The sequence below is a fragment of the Mesocricetus auratus genome, unplaced genomic scaffold, assembly GCF_017639785.1.
Source record: "Mesocricetus auratus isolate SY011 unplaced genomic scaffold, BCM_Maur_2.0 Super-Scaffold_100009, whole genome shotgun sequence".
NCBI classification, from domain to species: Eukaryota; Metazoa; Chordata; class Mammalia; order Rodentia; family Cricetidae; genus Mesocricetus; species Mesocricetus auratus.
In genome coordinates, this window is record NW_024429193.1 from 3,067,017 (window position 1) to 3,079,389 (window position 12,373).

Below are 12,373 nucleotides of genomic sequence, written 5' to 3' on the forward strand. Positions count from 1 at the left end.
AGATTTCTTGACTCCAGAAAAGAACATTGAGTCTCTCCTTAACCGTTGAATGGAACTGCTAGCCTGACTCGACCTGAGTCTACCAACATCTTCCCACATGAGAGTTGACACAATTAAAAGTACCATTTCAGCATCACTGATTTAATATGCCAAAAATTATATCTAAAGGTATTTCTAAGCTAAATAAAATTTAAAAAATGTAGCTCAATAAAATTAATTTTTGTCTTCACATCTACAAAGCTATAAATACCATGATGCTCACCTAATGCCTTCAGTACATTCTCTTGGTGAATACTTTGACACCCATTTTAAGTTCCTACTGAACTTAAGTAACTGTGCCAAAGAGGCTGAGATATCTCCTTTCATGGAAACTTTGCAAACATGCTCTCCCTTTTCCATTTCTGCAAATTTATCTGTGTTAGCTCCTCTGGCTGGACTATTTCTCCCTACCTCAGTTTGTCACATCTTTTAATCATACTTCAAGAAATAGTTTCCATGTGACTTCCTGCGGGAATTCTTTTATCTCAGCATCCGGGATGGCATTGCCCTCGTTACACTATCTAGCCTTTTCTTTTGTATTCCACAGCTTTTGAATGGATCCCAGCTCCTATGAGCCTTCAGGGACAGAGGTTGGCAAATGAGTGTCAATCAGTAATGAAAAGTAGCCATGAGAAAAGCTAAAGACAGAAGGGCTGTGATGTGCTGGAAGAAGAAAGTTTAGAGGATTCTAATGAGAAAACATTGTATTTACTGACAGACATTGGCCCTTCTTGTAATTTTGTTTTCTTTTGTTGCTGTTGCAGAGAAAATAAGCCACACATCTAAGCTTCTTGTCTACAAAAGGACATTTGAAAAACTGGAAAATGCTTTGGTCTTCACATTTTCATCTTTTTCCCCATCCTGGGTCTCCCTTTGACCCACTTGCTTCCATTTATGTTTCTGGAGACCAATATTCTTCTAATTTCTCTATACGTCATCTTAAAAACCCCTTTACATTAAGTAAAATATAAGTAAAGCAAGAGTAACTTTCTGAAAATAGTTAAGTTTATTTGGAGCATGAAGTTACTTATCACAAAGAAGTTCTTAAGATGAATTATAGAGAAATTAGAAGAACTTCGAACTCCAGATTTTTGAATGCTAATGTGAACAAGAGGAACTATGCATTTAAATTTGTTTTCAATAAAAATGAATATTTGAGGATGTCTATTCCTGTGACGGATGGGATATTCTCTTGGCACATTTGCTTCACAAACATCTTGGCGCACGCTTTAGAAAATCACTTAGCAGTCATTTCTTTAAACAACAGTAGTAGGTACGAGATGAGTCATGTACTAAGGGAATGATGGTATTTTAATTTGTTATGATTATGTATCATTATTGTTTCAAATCGGCCCGTCTTCGTAAATGAATTACAAGCCACAAATCTGAAGGCATATGGAGGGAGCCATTCACACGCTGAAGTCTCTTTGAGTTTTGGTTTGTCACCTGTGGAGAAATAAGTCTAGTTAAGTAGCACTCTGGTTGGTTTGCTGAGTCATGGGTGTTCAAGCTTAACTGGCACTTTCTTCAGCCTTTGACACCGGAGTGTTGTATGCAATGCCCGTGGCCACAGGCTGAATGAACAATAGAATTCACATATCCAGCATGGAACACACACATTGGCAGTGGAAGTGAAAGGTGTTTTTTTTTCAGGAGCACAGTGTAAAATGGCACCTCCAATGAAGGAGCTAAGCAGCAAAAGGAGATGCCGGGGCCAATGAGAGCTGTGTTTTCTTATGCAAAAAAAATCTACAAGGAGAGAATAATATTAAAAGTTACTTCATGATGTTTGTCAGTTTGTTCCCTAGCTTCCTTCTTAGCTAAATGTTTATTTTGATGGTTGTGACATCTCAGTGATTGATAAGCACTTAGAAGCCAGAGTGTTCAGGTGTGTTTATGATCCTCCTGGAGAAGCCAGGTGTTTTTATGAGGAACAATGGCAACAATCTATCCATAACTGCCTCAGGAATTTATGGCCTCTGACAAAGACTCAAAGTAACAGCTACAAACCCACTCCAGCACAGACTACAAAACTGAGGGATGGGGGGGTTGGGGAAGGGCTCAAGCCTGGGTGCCGTTATTCACCTCACTCCTTCTCTTTGGGATTTCCGGTTGCTTAGAATATGATAGGTTTTCACGTTGTGCTATCCAACAACGTGTTTTCTGCGCTCTTTTTTTTTTCTTTTGGAAGACTTGATTGCAGGACTTGATCAGATTTATTTGACATAAAAAAGTACACATTTAAGATACTAATACAATACCTGGGACACAACTGTTTTCTATAGACAACATCTGTGTGAACATTTAATGTTTCTGTGAAAATGAAATGTGAATTCTGTGCATCATACATATTTGTAATTTTGGGGCGTATAACTTTTATTTTTCTCTAAGATTGACATGACTCCAGGAGATGTGTGGAGAGTTGTTCTATCTCTTTATTATTTTCATCATATAGAAGCTTATGTAAGGCCACAGTGGGATCATATCACATTTTAGTAATAAGAAGCAGCCTTCAATGACAACTTATAGCAGTGTACATCATCAGGGAGAGCCAGAGCTATATACCACTCAAATAAAGAGTTTAAACATGGGCATTCGATCTTGAGCTGTAACTTACCCTGCTCATGGATTTTTTTGAAGAGAGTGGGCCAGCTTATACCATTCTCTTTTGTTTAAGAGTCTGAGTTCTTTATAATCATTTGGTAGAATATCTTTCCTATCAAACTCATCAGCTGCCCTAAAGTAATCATTGATTGTTTTATTGTTGGCTCCTAACAAACACAGGAAAGAAAGTTATCACTAAAAAAGTACAGCCATACTCAAAAGGTTTTGACTTCTCTGAATGAAGAAATAATACCATGTGCTTGACACTGCACTTTATAATTTAACACTTCAGTGATTTTAATGTAACGAATGGCAGATGTGTAATTTCTACTTTCATCTTCTGTGAGAGATGGGTTTTCCTCTGCCACTTAGAATTTACAACCATGTCTATTGGCTCCAGAAAGGCAGTCTTAATACAGCAAGTACACCAGTCATCAAAATGTTCCAATTTATATGTGATCCACTACGTAATTTTGTTCTACTTAGGGTGCTTATTTTCTTGGTCAGTGTCAAGTTGTCATATAAAGCTCCAAGGACATTCTCTGTAATGGTGATTGGCAGTATTTATTTCAATAAACAGAACAAGCCACTTATCTTTTTCTTAAAAAAATTCTTCAACTTATTTAATAGTTACTGCCCATAAGGAGTAATTCTCAAAATGTGGACCCTAAAATCAACAAATTCATATCATATCGGAGAATTCTTGAGGTGACAATTTTCAGTGCCAAATGAAAGTATTTCCTCACCCATGTGGAGGCAGAATCCATGCTTGTGGTTTTAGTGAGATTTCTGGGTAAATCTTGATCTACTTTGGGAGCAGCTAGAATACAAAAGAGTATGACAAAAATTAGTAGTTCAAGAAGTAGACCGTACAATAGGAATGAGAAGATGCCAGGTAAACACATTATCATTACCAGTGTCATATCAGCTTTTTTCTCTTCCACAGGGTGGTGCAAAAATTTGTAATGCACTGAAATTCTCAAGATGTTTTCATACCATTGCTCTTTCAGGAGAACACTCAGAGTGAGATGCCATGGCCAACTCTAATCTATTCATCACCGGAACACTCAACAGGTCAAGAATGATTCTTTTCCTCAACTGCAAGTAGTACTGGACATTATTTCTTGGCTACGGATTATTTATAATACATCCTGACCCATGGAAAAGAAGTACTAATTAAAGGTATGGCATAGGGGCATATGAAATGTCTCAGTGGGCAAGAGTATTGGCTACTTTGAGAGAGAACCCATACTTATTTCCCAGGATCCGTATGCTGGCTGACAGGCAAGCAAGACTCCAGTTTCCTTGGGATCTGATACCCTCTTCGGAACTTTACAGCCAACCAATCATGCACACAGTGAACCAACACAAATGCAGGCAAAACACAGAAAACTAACACACATAACATATATAAATTTATTTTGTTGAAGCATGACATGTTTGTTTCCTCTGCATCAATGCTGTGTCTAACTTTTGTTATTGCTCTTAGTTTTCAGATATTGTGATATGGTGAAGTCCTCAGAGAAAAGACCTAACCTCCACTTTCCCTCATGAAAATCAGTGTGGGGTGAAGTCATCAGACATAACCTTGGCCTCCCAGTACTTCTCTTGCTGTGCTGAAGTATTGAAATATTGTCCAACTCATTGTAAAACTTAAAGAAATTTTAGTTCTATCTTTCTTTTTTCCCTACATTTCAGTGTTAGCCATGACATCCCTCTTTCATTTACTCACGAGAGCATTTTTTTTTATCATGAGTCTGTGATACATCCCAGTCCAGACACTAGAAAAACAAATACCAAGGCATTTCTAAAGTAGAATAGGTTTCTTTATCTGGAAATAAATGCCCATCACCTTGACCTGCTGTGCAGAAGCGGCTTCTCCTCTCTCTCCACAAGCTTTTCCCTTTGCAATTAGGAAAGCAGCCATATTATTCTTCCCCAAAGCCCCTTAGAAGCTTATCATTGTGTCTAATAAAACAACAATCTTTATTATTTCCCTCTCAAGAGAGCTTCCAACATTATCTAACACCTGTCACTCTGGCAGACAGTGCTATAACTCTATGCTACTGTTTGTTCCTTCAACACGCTGTGTGTGTGCTCACTTCAGGTCCTCCATCCTGGATGTTTTATCCCTGAAATTTGCGTAGCTAATTATGTCATTCCACTGTGTTCTGCATTCAAATTCACCCCACCAGTAAGCTTCGCTGACTGGCAGATTATTAAACAGCAATGCATCCCCCACCACACTTAAACCCTGCACCCCTCGCCCAAACACAAAATTGAAAGTGCTCATCAGTACCTGTGCACATGGCATTTGTTCTATATCAGTTTAGGTTTCTTCCTTCTCATTTCACATTTTACTGCACCCATTACTGGATACTGAGTTTGCTTTTTCACCTGTGCTCCTTAATCTGGTTCTACTAGAATCTGCATAGTCACATGTTGTTGTCCTTTAGAGTTAGAAGCTGGAGACTATATGCTACAAAACAATCAAGTTCCTTTGTAATGAGAGACTTGATCATGCACACGGTGTGGTTTTTCTCTTAAGTACATTATTGTAAAACGCATGCATGACACATGCATAAGTTTGAATGGTCAACCAAACGCAGCATTGCATGTCACAAAGCAGATCAGCCGCATTCAGTTGTGTAAGTTGCACACATGTATCTGTTAGGTGAAGAAAATATGGGGAGGTGGAAATAGGGGACAACTAGACTTTGGAAGAAATAGGTTATACAACAGGAGACTCCACTCTTATTCACGTGCACCTATACTTTTGGCAGCTGATGGAAAAGGAACAACCTTGTGATATTAACAATGTTCACACTGTTTTCATGACTATAAATGAATGAATGATGGATTAGGTTTATGCATCCAGGGGAAAAATGATGAGTTTTGTCTGTTTGTCGAACTCTATTGTGGAATGTGTTTATATTTGGCATCAAGTGTTCTGTCAGTAGGCTTATAGCAGGCAAGTTAGGGTTGGCTAAAAAGTTCTGAGGGCCATTGAATCAGTTCATACACATATCATTCTTCTCGTCTCTCTATCCCCTAAAGTTCTCTCTTGAGAAATTTCTTTCCAAACCTTCTCTCCTTAAAAGTCCTTTGTCTAGAAGCCCTCTTAAAGTTCTCTTTAGATGTTCTTTAAAATTCTCCCCCTTAAAGGAGCCTCTCCTTAAAAATTCTCCTAAAGTTCTTTCTAAAATTTCTCTAAAAGTTCCTTCTCATCCCACATGGCTTCCAGTTTTTGTATATCCACAGATAATTAGCAAGACTCTGACAATAGGGCAGATAAAATCTTGAGAGAAGCAGGACCCTCATGTCTCAGAGGGGAGACATGACTTGTAAGACATGACTTGAAAAGAAAGTGCTGTTAACTGATTAAAGGGGACTTCTCAGTGCTACATCAAAGGGAAAAACTAAGGCTGTGTAGTGTGAGATCCAGAGGCTACTGCTTCCAGCCTTGGTAGTAGGTCATTTTTACCACTGATGCTCCCTAAAAAAGAATTCCTTTTCTCCGTGGCCTTTTTAGGAATATAAAGCAGTCAGTGTAGTTTCTATATATCAAGATTATACAGCCAAATCCACAGCAACAGATACTCTGGAAGTCTGTCTTTTATTGCACGTTTTGCAAGGCAAGTTTTCTCCATTGGAAGTTAATTCTGCTGGGTTGGCACCTGGAATATTTATTGCTACTCCTGTACTGAGTGATAAAGACTCCTAGGAATTTGGGACTTCTACACAATAGATGCATTGAAGCAGAGTTATTTCTCCATTCTTAGTTATATTCCCTACAACACATAGCAGGTGATGTTCTAGGTATGAGAACACTTAATACATACATAAGCAAGCAGTCCCACTTAGATTTAAACTACTTTTCACTGTGCAGTTAGCTACTTTCTATCCTTCTCCCCACCAAAAACATTTCTGACTCCAGTCTATCCCTCCGGAGCTGTGAGTCTGAGGTTTTCCTGAGTCATCACTTTCATTTATTACAGTTGTGCCAGCGTGAGTCTGTAGCCAGCCAGGCTGAATATGACCCTGCTCATCGCAGAAATGGGAAGAAGCTAGAAGTCTCACACCATGGGGATTTCCTTTACGAAACAGTATGTGAGTAGACATCTCCTGACCACAGCTCATCCCTCCTGTTGATTATCTATCTGTGCTTCCTAAGATCCCGTGAACATGAGCCAGTGAGCGTCGATTGGACTGGTTTTTTGAGAAACCAGAGGTAAAGAAACCCGTGGTTATTCTGAATACTGGTAATCTACATGAAAAGCAAAAAGTCGAATTTCATTTTAGCTCTTGGTGGATAGAAATAGAACATGAATGTTGGTTTATTTCAAAGGGATGAGATTCCCATACATGTGAACAACAACAAAAAAGAGAACAGAAAAGGACATGTATCTGGTTTTTCCACTTCTAGAAGCATAGACATGTTCAATAACATTTTCAAAGATCGCAGTATGAACTAGTAATGTGAAGTGCACATCCAAAAGTTCAAAGTACTGACGTAAAACAGAGATACAACACAATGCCTCCATGAGTGATGGTGTGGTTATGGGCAATCTATTTCTTTGTGTGAATGGATTTGAGATATGCATTTTGAGACTTGTCCTTTAGCATATTTACCATGGCTAAAATTTAATATGAAGTAAGTTTTGCTAAGTCCTTGATTAGTAGTACATCAAATTTATTTCCCCCTCTCTAAACCCTATGAAGTTAGAACATTGCAAACCATGAAACAAAGCATGTAGAAGCAAAGAAATCAGAAAAAAAGTTTACATTTATGTTTGGAGGAACATTTCTATAATTTACCATCTACTTGGTGCTTTGTAGTCTGACTGTTTTTGGACCTCCAGCTCTTCAATAATGACACGGAGACTTCTTATTAAGTATGAAAGCTTGCCCTTAGCTTAGGCTTGTTCCCACCTAGATCTTAGAAGTTAAATCAACACATTTATATTCATCTATATTCTGCCAGGTGGCTCATTATCTCTCCTCCATACTGTTTATCTAACTTTCCAAATCTCAGATTTTCCCCTTGAGTTCATCTCTATCCCAGGAAGACGGGCCTATCCTCTCCTGCCTAGATAGTGACCCTTCAGCTCGTTATTAGACCAATCAGAGGGTGCCTTAGGCAGATGAGGTACAGAAGACACATCTTCACAGTGTACAAATAGTTTATTCCAAAGCAATGACTTTTATAGTTGTCACATGTAGGCAAAAGGCTGCAGTTTGCCATCGTTGAGATTAATAATGACAATAGCATGTTATTGGATGAGAACATGCATTTTCAGCTGTACCAGGGACTTTATGTATGCTGTTCCACTGGTCTTCACTGGCTTGTGATCTGATTACTGATAGCTTCACTACGTCACCAATAGGATTTTCATGGTGCTCAAAACAGACAGGTGAAATGAGATTCAAACTTCGGTCTGTCTGCATCCATTCCTCCTCTGGTTCTCACATTGTGAGGCTGGAGGGTGTTGTAAAGACTCGCTGTTAGCTTGCCATTTTCCTTCCCTCTCTTTCTTTCATTGAGTGATTTATTGTACCTTAAAAACTCAGAGGACCCCCTCGCCTGTTGTTGGAAGCAATCAGGTACGACAGTAAAACTATGTAGCCATCTTGCTAGGATCCGGCTTCTAGCTCAACTCTAGAGGGCCTGATGCACTATGACAGCTAAGAGGGGAATAAGGCTGCATGGGCATCCTGACAGCCACTGGTGGGGGTAGTTTAGAGTTGAGTAACAGCTGCCTGGGTGAGAAATAACTCCACAGCTGTCCCCAGATGCTACGCTGTGACCACATGTATGAAAAATGGAAACTGAGGTACTGCCCTGAAGTTGTCTTTATCAGGGTATAGAACCAAACTGAATGGCTTGAGGCAGGGGGTGGGGTTTGTCTTTATTCTCTGCCTTTCATGCACCTGAATTCTTCAAGGTTAAAAAGAAAAGGATAGTTTCCTGTATATTTCTCTTTTTTTTTCTAATTTAGAGGCCATCAGTCATCACCTCTCTTCCTCCACGGGAGAGCAGGAAAATTGCTTAGCCATAATTCACCTGTTACATGATAGCATAAGATGTGTATGTCCCCAAACATGTTCTTACCACATGATGCTGCTACCTAAAGACGCACAGGGAGATTCTCACTTGTCGAAGGAAGACTGTGAAGCCGTTGGCCCAGTGCACATGGACTACAGTTCAGTACCCACACATGCTCACTGCTGTTCTGTTTAAACTAGCCAGTGGAACCCATATAGATGGCCAGCTGAGGAACACTATTCCTTTCTCGTTAGTCCTGAGTGTCCGTATTTGTAATTTTATCTCCTCGTAGTAACATCTACACATTTCTAAAATTGACTTTTAAAGGCCTTCCTTATAGAAATGGCTCAGTGTTTCAACCATGAATTAGTTTTCCGGTAAATACTCATCAGATTTGCTTGACTTACTCTTCTTTTTTTGCTGTTGTCTCCTTGAAAGTCAAGCTAGCATTGATAGAATTTAATTTTGGGTCACTACGTCCTTTCCCAAGGACCATGAGATTTCAGACGACAACGTTTGAGGCCTTTATGAGAGTGAGCTTTAGGAACCATGATGTAATAGGTCTCCGTAAAGAAATTCTGGTAAAATCTGTCTTCCTATTTGACCATGTTAAAAAGAGCTCTGGTGTCTGTAGCACAGCATTCAGCTGGCTCTATTTCCCTAGAGGGAACAAGTGTGTCTCTTTAAACAAATAAAATTCCAACAATAAAGTAAAATGCAGGAATCTTATTAATTTCTGTTAAAATGTAAATTTTAGAGTTCTTGCTCCTGAAAGTAAATATGTATGTGTATTCATTTGCATGTAGGTCCTGTGTGAGCACCTGTAATTTGGGAGGCAGGTGAATGAGTCTTGAACAAAATGAGTCTTGAAAGCCTGTGGGCCCTGACGTAAGATGCTCTGTGGTGGACCATATAAAATAGTAATAAGCATTTAAATACTCACAATTTTAATTCCATTTGGATTGGAAGAATCATCTCTGAGTAATATATTTTATCTGTTATTTGTATCTATTGATGAGTTTCTTGGACACCATGATCTTCCCCAAAACAAACACATGAAGACACACACTGTAGAGTCACGTGGGTCAAATTATGTCACTTCTGATCCAAGAGGGAACCTGGTTTCCAGACGGTACTCCAGTTAGCAAGGCCCCCTCCCAGGCCCAGCCCATCCCTGTCCATTTGAATTCCCCTTTGGTTCTGCACTGCGCCCTTGGCTGATAAGAAGTCTTGACTTGGAGAAACCCATTGTCTGTGCTTTTATTAGCTGTGCTTCACTCTTTTGTATCCACTCAGTAAAAAACTATGACAAAATCTAATCAAAAGCGTATTAAAGGGAAATCATCTCCCTCTTTTCTATAAGATGTGAGACAATTGCTCCTCAGTTGTGCAGTGATCTATGGTATATCTAAGTGAGTGGGCACACTAGAAGGAAGATGTGTAAGGGTGATAAATATTCATGAGCATAGTTAACACTAAAACACTTCTTCTCCGCTGTGAACCCCACTTTTCCTATTTCCTCTTGCTACAGTGGGAGACATATTAAAATATTAATTTTCCGCTTTGCTGGAATGATTTCGGAGTCGAGCGCCATTAAGATTCCGAAAGTAAATATGAGAACTCGGGGATATTGCTCACTCTAATACTCCTTCTCGGTGCTTTTCGGAACTATTTACTTGCTTTTTTTTTTCTTTTTTTAAAAGGAGCCATCTCAAAGGTCTGATTGCTCTGTGAGATGCATACCTAAGCCAGAGTGAGTGTCATCATCCTGTGAAATAGTGTGCCCAGTTGGCAAGTTTGTACATCAAAGGCAATGTTCTGCAGGCAGGACAGTGCGTGGTGGGCAGGCCCCCTTCTACAGCCATAAAGAGAGTCTCTGCCAAGTTCAGTGCCTCCTTCTGGTAGAGGTATTAAGAGATGGAAACTGCCACGTGGGTCAGGGCTGTGCGAGGGAAGTGATTGCTCAGGGTTAGCGGGTGAGCAGCACGCAGCGACTATAGGGCTAATGGCTTTGAAGAGGTTTTGCCCTTGGTAGTGGTCAAACATGAGTTTACAGACTGTGAGTTTTCCAAGTGTGTGGAAGAGACCCACAGCAGGTCCTCCATTGTAATTTTTTTTCCTGGGCTTAATGGCTTCTTTTGAATTTAATTGTGCGCGGAGCCCACATTCGTAGAACAATAGGCCGCTGCATTTTTACCATTTTAATTTTGCACGCACACACACACACACACACACACACACACACACACACACACACGTTTTGTTCTCATTCTGCACCAACCCAATCTTTCCCTTGTCTCCCCCTTTGCTGGTCACTTGCTCCCTGCAATTTCCACCTTCTGGGGTCTTGATGCCTGTTTGATCCCACCAACTCTGCTTGTCTCTCCTCTGAGGCCCAACTCTTCCTTCCTTCTAATTTTCCCCTCTCTACTTTTCATGAGCATAGACGTGTGTACGAATGCAGTCTGCATTTTGTGTCACTATGAGACTTTAATGCACGTGTGAATTTCTTTGTCCTTGTATCTTCTACAAATGTGCTTCTTGTGCTTTTTCTACTCTTTTTTTGTTTGTTTGTTCCTTTGTTCTCCTTTTAGATATCTGTTTTCCAGTGAGACAGAGCAAGAAAGAGTATGGATTTGGGTGGGTAGGGAAGTGGAGAGGATCTGGGAGTAGTTGAGGAAAGGGAAACTATAATCTGAATATATTGTACTAGAAAAATGTATTTTAAATAAAAATGTAAAATAACTGGCGTTAAAATCTCCTGCTTTGGAGGCAACCTTTGAGACCTGAGTCGACAAAGAGTATTAATCCACCACAGAATGTTGAAGTGACTTCTGCTCAGGGGAAAAACTACCCAGTTCTGAACATGGCCTGGCTGAGCCAAGTCTCCACAGGGAAGGACAGGGCAGCACCCTATGGGGAGGGTGCCATTTCCTTGGTTTTCCTCTGCATGTGCCAACTGAACATGGGTCCCACTGAAAACGAGCAACAAAGACTTGCACATGGTCATTCTAAAATAGGTTCAGAGATTATGCTCTACCATTTAACCCAATTCTCACATCTAGCCTGTAAGACAGGCTCAGCAGGTATAATTTAGTGTTACAGATGGAGCCTAGATATTATACAGTGGACCAGATGGGTTGTGTAAATACAATCGAGACCCAAGAGTCAGAAACTCAGCAACCTGCACAGTAGTCTTTCATGGAATGACCTGCTGGAACACCTCAGCAAGATGCTTCCTAGAGAAAGGCAAGGCCAAAGTTGCTTTGGGAAGGATCTGGGAGGTGTTAACAGCAGTCTTGTGGGGGGCTTCCTTTGCTAAAATTTCCAAAACATGTCGGCAAGAAGGAATTCTCCATGCAAGAGACTGCCGGGGGAATTACTAGAGAGAGAACACAGAGGAGAGCCCAATAACAGAAAAACACAAGTGTTCAATGCATGCTTTTCAGGGTAAGAAAGCAGAAAGACCAGAAATCACACAGGTAGGGACAGAAAGAGAGGAAAGGAAGGTTGGATACTGACTGTGTGGACTCATGCCTGTAATCCCAGCTTCTGAGAGGGAAAGGCATGAGGATGAGGGGTTCAAGAGAGCAGACGCTGTACAACGAGTAAGCCCTGCCCCCTAATGCACCCCAGGACCCAGCATAATAGAATGCATCACAGTGGCCAGGCTTAAATAATCTT

General features: G+C 40.2%; 1 long non-coding RNA gene across 3 annotated transcripts in view; it reads left to right on the top strand.

Moving 5' to 3' along the window:
- The window catches only part of LOC110343432, a 134,262-nt gene that overhangs the window by 41,390 nt on the left and 80,499 nt on the right, over nucleotides 1–12,373 (top strand). For all 3 annotated transcript variants that reach the window (XR_002385702.2, XR_002385701.2, XR_002385704.2), the window contains 2 exons: nucleotides 3,654–3,825; nucleotides 6,642–6,753. This is a non-coding gene — a long non-coding RNA (uncharacterized LOC110343432). The remainder of the gene's footprint in view (nucleotides 1–3,653; nucleotides 3,826–6,641; nucleotides 6,754–12,373) is intronic.